Consider the following 14,230-nt stretch of genomic DNA (forward strand, 5'->3'; position numbering starts at 1 on the left):
ATCCCATTCCTGAGTTTATATCCGAAAGAAGAAATGATTTCTGGATCTCCCAGCTATATCATGACTCCCATATTCACAGCTGCATTAATCATAATAGCCAAGATATGGAAACAATCTAAGTGTCTAACAACAGATGACTGGATAAAAAATGTGATACACACACACACACACACAATGGAATATAATTAGGCCATAAAAGGAAAATACTCTGCCACTTACAACATGGATGAACCTGGAGGACATTATGCTAAGTGAAATAAGGAAAACAGAGACAGAGAAATATTACATGATCTCATTTATGTATAGAATCTAAAAAAGCTGAAATCATACAGGAGTAGTTGCCAGGGACTGGTGGTTGGAGGAAATGTGGACATGTGGGTCAAAGGCACAGACTCTGTTACGAGATGAGTTAAGCTCAGGGGATCTAATGCACAGCAAGGTGACTAGAGTTAACGACTCGCTACTGTACGTTTGAAATTTGCCACAAGGAGCAGATCTCGAGTATTCACACCACACACACAAACACAGAGGATGGTAACTATGACGTGAAAGATGTGGTAATCATTTCACAACGAATGCATAGTAAATCATGTTATTCACCTAAAATGCATAAGGGTTTTACTATCAATTTTATGTCAATAAAGCCAGAAAAAAAAAATCTACTAATAGAAATCCAGGCTATGACATACAGGCAATTTATTTAAATGATGTACACGCATGTATTTGTGTGTGTGTGTGTGTATGTATGTACATATGTGTTTGTTTCTGTGAATCTACATGTAAAGGCAACCTCTAAACATCTTTATTTCCTAACTCTCTATTGTTCTCTTCATTTTCCTCCTTATCATTTTTAATTACCTTTATTTTATCCCAACCCTTTCTCTCTGCATGTATTCATATTACTTATTATGTGTTTATATAATAAAATTAATACCTTAAGCATATATGTGTACGCTTGTGTGTGTGACAGATTAGAAAACAAAACTATAAAATGGTTTCACTAAAAATGAAACATCGATATTTCACAAAGTAAAATTTATAATGTATCATTCTAAGGTAAACCATCCGTATATCAGAAAAATTCAAAAGAAAGTATTCCTGTTAAAATTACCCTGAATCTTTGAATACGAACATGTATAACGTCAGATTTCAGAAAGTTCACTTTTTATGAATATGATAATTGTGATTCACTGTACAGGCAAAGAGACAACTATGTATTAATTGTATAAAAACAGGGCACTTCTAAATTTGCTTTAGTCATTAATTTAAATTTGCATTAAGCAATTTACACGTATGCCATTTTCACCCTTGCTATTTCCATGCTTTAATTAGCTTAATTTAACTGAAATCTCTAGATAGGTCACAGCTCTCAAGTTTAATAAGACAGAGTAAAATGGGTCTAATATAAATTCATAAATTATCAATGTTCTTTGGAGTAATACATACATAATTTATTTCTTGTCGATACCCAGCACATTTTGTAACATTCAAGTAAATACAGGAACTGGGAATGTTATATGTAGTATCCTTCTTAGCAGGATAATGGCACTACTCCATAAGAAATAAAAATCTGAGAATTTAGAGATATGCCGTGTCTTACTCGAACACTATGTAACAAGTACGGCCGTCTGGATCACACTAATTAGAGTCAATCCTCTTTATTATCAGTTCTCCCTCCTGCCCCCTCCTCCTCGTTTATAGGAGGACGCATCACCATTGGACAGAGTACATTCTAATTGTGTATATGTTTGTTTATCTACCCTTCTCCTCTCACACCTGCTGCTTTCACCCTTGTTCACCACTGTATCCTTGGGATTAAAAACTACACTGGAAACAAACAGCACTCAAAGGTATCTGCTGAAAAGTGAAACGTGTCCACTAGTTGGTTTCAGCTTGTTGCGTTTTTCCCCTGAAACAGACACAGCAGGTCGCAATGAGAAATGTGAATCTAGGGTCGTATCACTCACCGCAGCCGCGAGGCACAGCCAACTCACCTGCCTGCTTCGGGTTCCAAGCGACGCGCCTTCCTTCCTCAGTGGTGAGCGGGTTAAAGGGGAGAAGGACGTCTCTCGGGGGATGCTCACGGCACTTTCCCAGCGCAGCTCGCCCCCCAGATGAGCAGGACCCGGAGTGGTCCAGGGTCGGCGGCTCAGAGACCCCCCGGGCCCAGGGAACTCAGCCCTACGGCGGACCGCGAGCAAGGAACGGCGGAGCTGGCCCAGCAGAGCTGGGAGCTGAGCCGGCTCGGAGTCCACTTCGAGGTTCGGCTGTGATGCAGAGGCCGACCGGGGCGCCCCGGCGAGCGTGCCTCCCTCCAGGGAGCTGCCACCCCGGGGAGACCTCAGGTTGGAGGAACAGGCCCCCTGGGCCTGGCCCCGCCTGGCCCCTGCGCGGGCGCCACGAGCAGCTTCACCGCCAAAGCGTCAAACTCACGCACCTGAGCACACCCCGGGCGGAAGGCGGCTCAGGTCCACAAGCCTCCGTGAGAACGTATGGCCGCGCGTGAGCTTGGACGGGGACGTCAGAGGTCATGACCTATGACGCCAGCGAGCGTGGCCAGTGACGCCCGGGGTTGAACTTCTGACGTCAGGACGTGACCTTGGACGTTGCAGGTCACACGTGGACGCGAAGCCTCCCACCTTCCCGACGTCTGTGGGGAGGAAGCTGCCGGGAAGGCCGTGCAGTGCAGCGAGAAGTGGCCGGTCTGCCTTGGAGCTCAGGCCGCCGCTGTCGAAGGATGTCGGCACCCCGGGTCCTCATCGGTTCCAGGCCCGCAGGGATTCCATCTTGCGGCCCAGGCAAGGTCAGTGTGACAGCAGTGAAGGTGGTGGGATGCCATAGACAACAGGGCTTGGAGTCGAGGGGAGGGCAGAGGAGACCCACCGGGGCGCAGCCCCCTCGTGTCCTCACTATGGATTCGCCTAAAATGACATCATCAGCCGACTTCTTTGCAACCCTCAAGTCCCCGAAGGCAGTGCTCAGCCCTCCCCGCTCTTCTGTTTTCAGCTATTAAGAAACATTTTATGTTGAAAATTTCTTATTGTGACAACACATACGTAACAGGAACTTTAGTATTTTCCAATTAATATAAATTGAAGTCATAGCCGCTGTTACCCCATGTCTTAAAAACCTAAAGTTACTGAAGTAGGAAAAAACTTGTATTGTGAAAGCCTTTAAATTATCTTCAGCAAATGGAAACCGGTATAAAGGGGTTTATGTTTGTTCTATTCATTCTTAAAACCATTGCTTTTGCGTTCTAACTAAATCAAAGGCCTGCATCTGCTGTTGAATTAATATTTATTGACCCCCAAAACAATATTTAGCTTCCATGGGCTAAAAGTCACTTGCTGAGGTCCGGTGGGAAGAGAATATTTCACTCCTGAAACCACAGTGAGGAGAGTGAAAAGAATTTTCTCTTCCAGATTCCCACTAAACAGCTCCACACTTAGCCATGGCTGAATTGGGTTATATGACAGTCCTGGAGGCCAAGTGTTTGAGACCTTGGCATTGGGTCTGAGATAGGATGAATGTCACTGAAATAGCTTTGTTTCAAACAACAGAGGAAAGATACCTCAAGAGATGTTCCCAAGGTACAGTTAGCCTGGTAGATGTGGGATGAATGCCGGGCACCAAAATCTTGTGCCTGCTACAAAGGTTTGGTCTCTTTTGGGTACTTTGACTTGTAAGTCTTTATTTGTTGCCATTCATAGGTGAAATTGTAACCACTCATAATTTTGAGGGGATATAAAGAGAAAAGGTCACTGAGAATTTAGGCATTTTAGTTTTACTGGATTTCTCTTCTAGAATGTAATAAAAGGGGGCTAGAGAACTCCTGAGAAGTTTCCAGAAAGTGATGGGACAAAAATACTCAATGATTAGAAAATAAGACCTGTGAGAAAGAATTAGAAGAAATTTAATCTCTATAAGGTAGACATTATGGCTAATTTTGTCATTTTTAAGTAATGGAAACCTGAGCTCTGCTAGCCCTGTTTATCCTTATTCTTACACCGAAATTTCTGCTCACATTTTACTTGATACCTACAGGCTGAGTTCTAGTGTAATACACGTATCAAGTAATAATTACAATAATAAAAAGTTCAGTGTTTGAGCACTCATGCATCATTGATTTTGCTAGGAATCCTATGTCAATTAACTCGTTTTCTCGTTGGAACAACTTTAGTTTGTGTTACATAAAAATGAGTTTGAAGAGTGTTAATACTTGCACAGATTCTGAGAGCTGGTGCATCTGCAGGAGCATAATTTGATGCCAAATCTTCCAGGCTGCAATAAGTATGATGCCTCTCGTAATTCTTAGATGCTGCTATTTGCATAGAATACTTATCACATTTCTCAGATTCCCTGTTGCTTTATTCTCAACTATCGTAGTCCACTGGTCTTCAATTGACATTTTAATCAATATCATGGAGAGCTGTTCCAGTGTGTACATAGAGTTGCAGGATGTTGGGTATCTAAGATGGATAAAGTAAAGCCACCGCCCTTAGGAAACACACAATTTGTTGTGGAACACAAGAAGGTAAACAGACACATAAATATTATATGAGCACTGAAATTCTATTAATTGTAGATTAGGTAACTGTACTGTGTTCTTCTCACTGAGAACTAGAAAAGCTGAAAAATATAAAATTTGTTCTTAACAACATCAGTGTGCTAAATAGATAACAGAAGAAAAGTAAAATATCTCTGAGGGAAGATAATACTATTTTGATTTCAAGTTATTTCTGTTCATTTTCTCATACCAGATGTGGCACTCAACAATTAGGCACACAACAATTAGAGAGCAAAACTATTATTAATGAAACAATCCCATTTGCAGCAACATGGATGCACATAGAGATTAACATACTAAGTGAAGTCAGTCCGACAGTGAAAGACAAACATCGTATGATATCACTTATGTATGGAATCTAAAAAAAAAGGTTACCAATATACTTATTTGCAGAATAGAAATAGACTCACAGACATTGAAAGCAAACTTTTGGTTTCCAAAGGGGACAAGTGAGAGGGAGGGATGGACTGGGGTTTTGGGATTGGCATGTGCACACTGTGGTATGTGGAATGATTGGCAAGTGGGGACCTGCCATGTAACACAGGGAACTCTAACTAATATTCTGTGATCATCTATGTGGGAAAAGAATCTGAAAAAGAATAGATGTGTGCATATGTACAACTGAATCACTTCGTTGTACAGCAGAATTATCACAACATTGTAGATCAATTATATGAAAAAAGTAAAAATGAAATAATAAAAAAATAAAAACACAAACTCATAAGGTCCAGAAAATGAGAAAATGGACAACAGATGAGTTTCTTGAAATACCTGAGTAAAACCAGATGTTTTCGCTAGAATTCAGCCTGTAGGTATCAAATAGCATATCAGCAGTAATTTGAGATGGAAGAGTCAGGATGAACAAGGCCAGCAGAGGTAGTATTTCCTTTACCTAAAATGACTTAATTAGCCATAATATCTATCTTCTATAGATTAAATCTCTTCTAATTCATTTTCTCAGAATGAAATCAGGTTTCTGTGTGTAATAAAATGAAAGATTAATAATGAACACTTCAAAAAGAGAATATGTCAAAGAAATGAAAAGCAATATATCTAAAAATCCAGCTAAGCTTAAGTACTAAGTGTATGAATTTGGTAGTAGACTTGAAACAGCTGAAGAGGACGTTAGATACTTGTGACACAGGTCAGGAAAACATCACTGGGGAAAGCAGGGACTAAGGGTATAGTTTCAGTCAAGTCCAGCCTGACCCAGAGGGAGCTCTGGGAAATAGGCTTTCATATTTATGCATCAGTTAGTCATGAACTAAGACATGTCTGGGCAAAAACAGTGGTAGGTGATGGATGAAATGTGGAGAAACACAGCTCCAGAAGCCTGGCGGCTGTCCTCTGCTGAAAGTCCCAGTTTCAGGTAATTGAAAACAAAAGCCCCCCGGAGCTTGGTGAGAGGAGCCTGAACATAACGTAAGAAGAGCCAAAGGCAATTAGCAGAAATATCAACAATGCTTGCTAAAAATAGGTGTCATCTTAAGGGAAAAAAAGAAGAACATTGTAGAGATGGTCCAAATAGAGAGAAGGAAATACTATCCATTAAATCTGAATGACAAAGTATTTGACCAGATGAGTGCAAAGGTTTAAAGGAGAAGGTAAATAGCAGACAATGGGAACGCTCACAGTTTCAGAAATGACAGGTAAAAACTTTTGATAGTTTCCGTAATTCTTGAATACCCAGACATTTAGGTGCCAAAGAAATTCTCTTCATCAGTGAATTTCAAGAACATATTTTGCTTTCAACACACCCCTTTTTATTCTGTTACTTTATACTCTATGCCTATAACTGTTGAGACCTTGAACTATACATATATATATATCTCCATGAGGTAATAAGAAGGTATCAATTACAAGTAAAATGTAGATCAGTAAACGGAATCAACTAATCAAAATTGAACTGTATTAAGACACGTGTAGTTGCAGAAAATAGTTCTTGCCCTCAAGTGAGTCATAGCACTATAATTTACATTATAATAAAAAATAATATTTCAGATATCAAATGGTGCAATAAAAACATACATAATTAAGAGTGGGATAAACAGTAACTAAGGGAGAGTGGTGATTAGCAGCAGGGCTTGTAACTTTGCCCTAACAGGCTCTTCTCTTGTGTAGCCCTCTCCCCACCTTGGTTCCTGCTCATCTCTGTGCTTTGATCTTTAACCTTTTAGGTGAGTTTGTGAACTTTCCAATATGTTTCCAATAAATTCCATTCCTAGTTAAAGGTTTTCCAAGATACCTTAAATAATCTTGACGAAAGGGGAAACCAAACCGAAAAAAAAGAAAAGAAAACCAATGAAATAGTAAAAAAGCTGTGGTATAGGTCTCAGATGTGGCTCAGATCCCACTTTGCTGTGGCTGAGGTGTAGACTGGCAGCTGCAGCTCTGATTCAGCCCCTAGCCTGGGAACCTCCACATGCTGCAGGTGCAGCCTTAGAAAGACTAAATAAATAGATAAATAAGTAAAACTATAATATTCAATTCAAGCAGTTCCAAAAGAAAATGTAATCTGTGTGTTTGTTGGTTATGAATTAAATAAATTGTGCTTCCCAGGCATAATGAAACACAAGGAACAATTTTTAAAAACAATATAAATGGTATGTAGAAATCAGTAAATTAGAAAATAATAAAAAAAACTAGAAAAGTAATGGCTGAAAGAGATGGTTGGGAAAATTTATATAGCCTAATACAGTATGTAATAATAGAAGTGGTAATAACAAGATTAACTCCGTACCGAAAAAGTTCACGGAAATGTAAGAGAGGACTTTCCGATCATATGGCAGGCGAATCAGCAAAAAATGGTGGAGGAAGCCCTGAAGATTATCTTCTCCATTAAAAAAAAAAAAGAAAAAATATTGGAAACAACTTCTCCAGGATTCTGAAAAATAACCACCATGGGCAGCAGTCCTGAAAAGTGTTTATTCAAGAAAAAATGTGGACTGTCTGAGAACAGTGGGCTTTATGGCATTTTAATTTGCCCCATTTCCAGCAATCCCTCCTCAACTCTGTAGGATTCTTGAAAACCAGAAGCCTGAACCCCAGTGGAAACTAGCAGCCTAGGAGCCCCTACTCTAGGGCCACATTAGGGTTGGAGCTTTTTCAGGTCCCCATTCCTTGAGAATTTTCATTATGCAGGTCTGTGTTTCCCTGAAAAACTCTACTTGCAACCCTGCCTGCATTTAACAGACTCAGCTTCCCAGGTGCATCTTTTTTTTTTTTTTTTTGAGGAGGGGGGAATCATTTGTCAAAAACAATCAAGGGAATCTTGAACATTTCAGCTGTGTGAGGTAGTGGAAAACAGTTGAGACAAACTATAGGCTAACTGAAAAGCTTAAAAGGGAAAATCTGGAGAGTAAGATGTCCGGAGAGGGCTTTGAAAAGCTACAACATATTTGTGAGATTCTAGAAGGCTGTGTGTTTGGCTGTGCGTGCCCAAGTGGATATATTCAGAAGACTTGAAAAGGCCCTGTGCTTTCACCTTGGCTAACCCCAAGGCTCTGCACAGTCAGGAAGTGAAGGCTTTGTTGGAATATTAAACTGCTCCAGTGATTGTTAAAGGTGAGTTTTAATAATCAGACAAATACCCTTGGTAATAAATTGAAGAGTTATTGATTCTAGGCATCGAAGAAAGTCTTTGTCCACTCATTAACAAACAACTGAGCTAATTTGATAGACTCTAATGGCCACAAAAGCAGAGAATATAGACTTTACATGATTACTTCGGAAAAATTATTAAACAACACCAAGTAGAACCCAAAACAAATCCTGGGCAGGTGGGAGAAACTGATTAACGAAGTTGCCACACTGTTACTTAAAACATCCAATTTTTAACAAAATTTAACAAGACCACCAAAGACAAAAAATGAGGCATTTAGACAGAAAAAAATATATGTAAAAAATGAAAGAGTACATAAGAATTGTCTTAGAGGAAACTCAGATGTGGACTTAGGAAACAGATTTTATTTTATTTTATTTTATTTTTTTTTGTCTTTTTTTGTCTTTTTTGTCTGTTGTTGTTGTTGTTGTTGTTGCTGCTATTTCTTGGGCCGCTCCCGCGGCATATGGAGATTCCCAGGCTAGGGGTTGAATCGGAGCTGTAGCCACCGGCCTACGCCAGAGCCACAGCAACGCGGGATCTGAGCCGCGTCTGCAACCTACACCACAGCTCACGGCAATGCCGGATCGTTAACCCACTGAGCGAGGGCAGGGACCGAACCCGCAACCTCATGGTTCCTAGTTGGATTCGTTAACCACTGCGCCACGACGGGAACTCCCAGGAAACAGATTTTAAATCAGTGATATTAAATATGTTCAGAGAAAAACATAACTAAAAACTAAAGAAAAATATGAGAACCATGTCTCGCCAAACATAGACTTTCATGTAGAAATTATTATTTTAAAGAATAGTCTGGAATTGATAAATTCATTAAAGGGGCTCAACAGAAGACTTAAATGAATCAGCAAAGTTTAAGAAAGATCAATTGAAATTACTCAGGCTAAGGAACAGAAGGAAAAAAGAATGAAGTAAAGTGAACAAAACCTCAGAGATACCAAAACACTAAGAAGTATGCCAACATAGGCAGAATAGGAGTCCCAGAAAGAGAGGAAAGATAAAAAAAAAGATACACGAAAAGTAATGGCCAAAACCTTCTCAAATGTGATGAAAAACTATTCTATGAATTCAGGTACCTCAACATTCAAGTACCACAACAAACTCCAAATAGAATAAATTAAAAAAATCACAGCTAGACACATCTTTATTCATTTATCCAAAACTGAAAGGTAGAGAACCATGAAAGCAACAAGAGAGAAGTGACATGACATACAAGAGATTCTCAGGAAGATTAACAGCTGTTTTAAGAAACCACAGAAGCTGGAAAGCGGTGGATTGACATATTCAAAGTGCTAAAAGACTGTAAGTTAAGAATTTTAGATCCAACGAAACTGTCTTCCAAAAATAATGGGAAGTTTGAGACATTCTCAGATAATCAAAGAACTGAAAGAATTATGTCACCTGCAGACATGATGAACTAGAAATAAAAGGGGTCCTTTATGTCGAAATGAAATGACGCCAGATAGCAGCTTGAATCAATAGGCCAGAGTATTCAGTCACACTTAGGTCTTTTTGAGAAGACTACACCTATGATTCAGAAATCTCCTCAGCCATTGAAGATGAAGTTGGTAAATGCAATATGCTTATCCACAAAATATCTATGGAGGAGACAGTTTTTTAAAGAGCGAATCCCATGTTATGCACAGAAGACAGATCAGGATCTTGAAAAATTGATGCCAGCAGAAGAACTGACAGCTTGAGATGAAAGGTATAAGGCTGAACGTATGAAATGAAAAATGTCAATTGGATCCGCCAAATTCTGCAGGTCAGAAAAAAACTGGTAAACTCCTCAGCTTGAAATGTATATACTTTCTTTTAAGAAAAAGAAATGGTGGCTTAGAGAGAGGGGCAATGAGTCTAAAGGGCAGAGCTGCAAGCCGCAGAAGATTATCCTGTTATTCTTAAAATATATTGGAGTTTGGTTGGAAATTGTGACTGGTGATTCTTCTTTTTCTGTCATTTTCTTTCTTTGAGTAGAGATCTCTGTAATTGCTATACTATGCCTGCCCCACCACAGTAGTTTGGGAACAAATAACTTATTTTCTAGTTTTATAAGTGAACAGATAAAAAGGAATTCTGCTTCTGGATGGATTACACCGAGACCTTCACCTCTGGATAATTAGATCATTTAGATGGAGAGAATAGGAATTTTTGATCTAGCGAAATTTAGATGAAGTTTTCCGTTTGTGTTGATAGTGCAATGGGATAACATTTTTGTTGATTCTGGGGTGAGGAGCCATTTTGCGTGGGGAGTTGAATGTGAATCTTTGAGGCTTGGAGGGTAGACTATGGCAGGTTGAATAATAGTCCCCTCCACCCCCAATGGCATCTATTTCCTAATCTCCCAAATTTGTGAAATACTAACTTACATGGTAAAAGGTAATTTAGTCATGTGATTAGGTTTAGGATGTTGACATGGGAGATCATCATGGATATCTAGATGGGCCCAATGTAATCACAGCTAACTTTCCTTGAAATAGGGAAATGCAGAGGTCAGAATCAGAAAAAAATGATGTGACAATGGAAATAGAAAAAGATTGGAAGATGCTCTGTTGCTGGTTTTGACATGGAGAATAGATTTTAACCACTAATTTTATGATAATGTGTTACAGTAGAAGTGGGAAACTAATACAGCTGACAATGAAAAGTTCAAAAACAGAATTAAGAGAATAATTTCATTTATAATAGCATCAAAAAGAATAACCTATGGAGGTATATGTTTAACAGAAAAACTTTAAGACTTCTACATAGGAATCTACAGAATACATTTGAAAGAAATTAAAGGAGATATAAATAGGTGGAAAGTACAACCAGGGGTTTATAGATTGGAAAACTTAGTATTGTTAAGATGGCAGTACTCTTCAAGTTGATCTGTAGATTTAACACAATTGCTGTTAAAATCCCAGCTGCCCTTTTTTGAAAAATATATTAAAAATATTTCTAAAATTCATATAAAAATGCAAGGTACCAGGGATAACCCAACCAACCTGAAAAATAATAAAGTTGAAGGACTCACACTTGCAAATTTCAAAACTTAAATCTACGGTAGGGAAGAATGTGTGATGCTGGCGTAAAGAGACAGATCACTGAAATAAAATTGATGTCCCCCAATTAAATCCACAAATTCATGGCAGTATGATTTTTTATGAGCGCTAATATAATTAAAATTGAAGAAAGACTAGCCTTTCAACAGATTGTACTGAGGCAACTGGATACTTACCTACAAAAGAATGAAGTTGTTTTCTACCTCACAAAACATATATAAAACCAACTTAAAATGTAGCACTTAAATGTAAGACATAAAATTATAAAACTCTTAGAATAATTCATAGGTCAATTTCATCACCTAATAATTCTCAATGGTTTATTAGATATGATACCAAAAGCATACCAACCAAAAAAGAAGTAAATTTATTCTTTATTAAAATCAAAAACTCTTATACTGAAAATCACTATATCCATTAAGTGAAATGACACCTATAGAATGGGGGAAAATGGTAAATCAAATATCTGACAAAGTTCTAGTATGCAGAGTATATAAATAACTTTTACAGATCAAAACAACAGCAATAGAAACAAATACCCCAATTTAAAAAGTGGGCAAAATGTTTACATGGAAAACTTTTCAAGGAAGAAGTAATATATGAAAAACTGCTCAAAATCATGAAGGCAAAGCAAATCTATGATAGATTGCCATTTCACACCCACTAAGATGACTGTAATCATGAAGACAGGTAACTGTAGGTGCTGACAAGGTTGTGGGGAAATTGAAACCCTTATATATTTCTGGTTGTATGCAAAATGGTACAGCTATTTTACAGAAAGTTTGCTTGTTTCTCAAAGAGTTAAAGTCTAGTCTGGCATGTAAAGAGCTTAGAAATTATCACTTGCATACTGAGAAGAAAAAAGCTGAACTAATTGAAAACTAACAACTCTTCTTAGATCATCAGAGAATTGAGGTTATAGGACAAACCACTGCTTCCAGATTGGAGAGACAGATAGGGGGATACACAGTACATACAGGAGGAGAATTCCAGGCACAGACACCACTGATGGAGCCAGACCCAGAGTAGGAAAACTTAAACTGCACTTGAAAAATTGCTGTAGTCTCAGTGTGGGCAAATTTAATTAAAAACTCCAGGCAGTCCATTCTTAGGGGAATCCCCACACTTCTGTGTATTTCACCTCCAAGTGCTGTTCTAGGGTCTCACAGTTTAGATCAGGAAAAACAAATTAAGCAAACAAACAATCAAAACCCACCTATGCCTCCAGGAGGGAGAGGGAAGTTTTGATATTTTGAAATATGACAGAGCATTCTGTTCTTAACAAGGTCTGCCCTCAAGGAAAACTGAGTTACTGGAGCCTAACCAACTGAGGTTACCAACATCTGACTGGCATAAAGAACGGAAGTATCCAACTCCATGTCCTTGTAGCCTTCCTTTCTCTCTGGGGGAGAAATTATATCCAAAAAAACACACGTTTGTGAAGGCCACAGCCTAGCGACACAGGCTCATTAAAATATCCAATTTGAGGACTTCAGAATGTTCCCCTCCCTCCCCCTACACACACACACACACATCTTACCACCATATCAGTAGGACTCTATATAGTAACAGAGGGTTATAACTGAAAGATCTACATGTACCATGTTTTATTTAAGAATGAGTCTCCAGGGAAACCCAAGACAAAAGGGAAGGAAAAAACAAGGACACTAAGGCAAATTTTAACCTAGATGCCTACAGCTATTGCTAACAATAAATATGACCTAACTTCTAGCCAGATAACACCTCCCACTAAAGATCTCTTTACTTCAGTTCCTCATGTCCAGCTTTCAACAAAAAATTACAAGGAATAATAACAGACGAAAAGTATGATAGGAAGAGACAGAGCAGGCAGCAGAATTAGACTCGCATACAGCAGTTATTTTGCAAAAGTTACATATAAAGTTAAAATATGACTCAGCAATACCACTGCCAGGTATATACCAAGAAAATTAAAAACATATTCACAGAAATACTTACATACGAATTCTCATAGTAGCATAATTCATAGTCCAGAACTGGAAAGAATCCAAATGTCCATCAGTTGGTGGACCAATAAACAAAATTCTGAAAGTCCGTATTACGGAATATTATTATGCTATAAAGAAAAAATACTAAATGGTGCTACAGCATGGTATACTGTGAAGATATTATCCTTAGTAAAAAAGGCTAGCCATGAAAGGCCGCATATTATATGTTTATGCTTCAGTTAATAAGATATGTCCAGATGAGACAAATTCATAGAGGTAAAAAGTGAATTAGTGGTTGCTAGGGGTAGTGAGCACATGGAGTTTCTTTTTGGGGTTATCAAAATGTTTTGAAATTTGATGGTGAAAGTTGCATAGTTTTGTTAAGTCTAAAAACCTCTTAAGGAGTTCCCATCGTGGCTCAGTGGTTAATGAATCCAACTAGGAACCATGAGGTTGCGAGTTTGATCCCTGGCTTCACTCAGTGGGTTAAGGATCCTGTGTTGCCATGAGCTGTGGTGTAGGTTGCAGATGCGGCTTGGAACCTGCATTGCTATGGCTGTGGCGTAGGCCAGCGGCTACAGCTCAGATTCAACCCCTAGCCTGGGAACCTCCATATGCTGTGGGTACGGCCCTAGAAAAGGCAAAAAAACAAAAATTGAAATAAAATTTTAAAAAAACCACTTAAATTTATACTTTAAAATGATATATATTATGAATTATATCTGTTAAAATGTTACAAATAAAATGTGATTTCTATATATAAAAATTATAGAAAGCTGAAAAATATACATATTTATTGATTATAAAATATCCGAGGTGGTATATATACACAATGGAATATTACTCAGCCATTAAAAGGAATGAAATACCAGCATTTTTAGCAACATGGATGGACCTAGAAATTATCATGCTAAGTGAAGTCAGCCATACAATGAGACACCAACATCAAATGCTTTCACTGACGTGGAATCTGAAAAAAGGACAGACTGAGCTTCTTTGCAGAATAGATGCTGATTCACAGACATTGAAAAAC

The 14,230-nt window shown here is 38.4% G+C and overlaps 2 long non-coding RNA genes across 9 annotated transcripts in view; one reads left to right on the forward strand and one right to left on the reverse strand.

The window, feature by feature from the left end:
* The window catches only part of LOC110255624 (uncharacterized), a 197,836-nt gene extending 195,304 nt beyond the window's left edge, over positions 1-2,532 (reverse strand). For all 5 annotated transcript variants that reach the window (XR_014817284.1, XR_014817286.1, XR_014817283.1 and 2 more), the window contains exon 1: positions 1,995-2,532. This is a non-coding gene — a long non-coding RNA (uncharacterized LOC110255624). The remainder of the gene's footprint in view (positions 1-1,994) is intronic.
* Positions 2,533-2,601: 69 nt separating this feature from the next.
* The window catches only part of LOC102167499 (uncharacterized), a 320,434-nt gene continuing 308,805 nt past the window's right edge, over positions 2,602-14,230 (forward strand). For all 4 annotated transcript variants that reach the window (XR_014817275.1, XR_014817276.1, XR_014817277.1 and 1 more), the window contains exon 1: positions 2,602-2,803. This is a non-coding gene — a long non-coding RNA (uncharacterized LOC102167499). The remainder of the gene's footprint in view (positions 2,804-14,230) is intronic.

Source organism: Sus scrofa, chromosome 10 (genome assembly GCF_054392235.1).
Source record: "Sus scrofa isolate SSC_HxYL_T2T_F1_AM1 chromosome 10, Sscrofa_HxYL_maternal_Yorkshire_Landrace_v2.0, whole genome shotgun sequence".
NCBI classification, from domain to species: Eukaryota; Metazoa; Chordata; class Mammalia; order Artiodactyla; family Suidae; genus Sus; species Sus scrofa.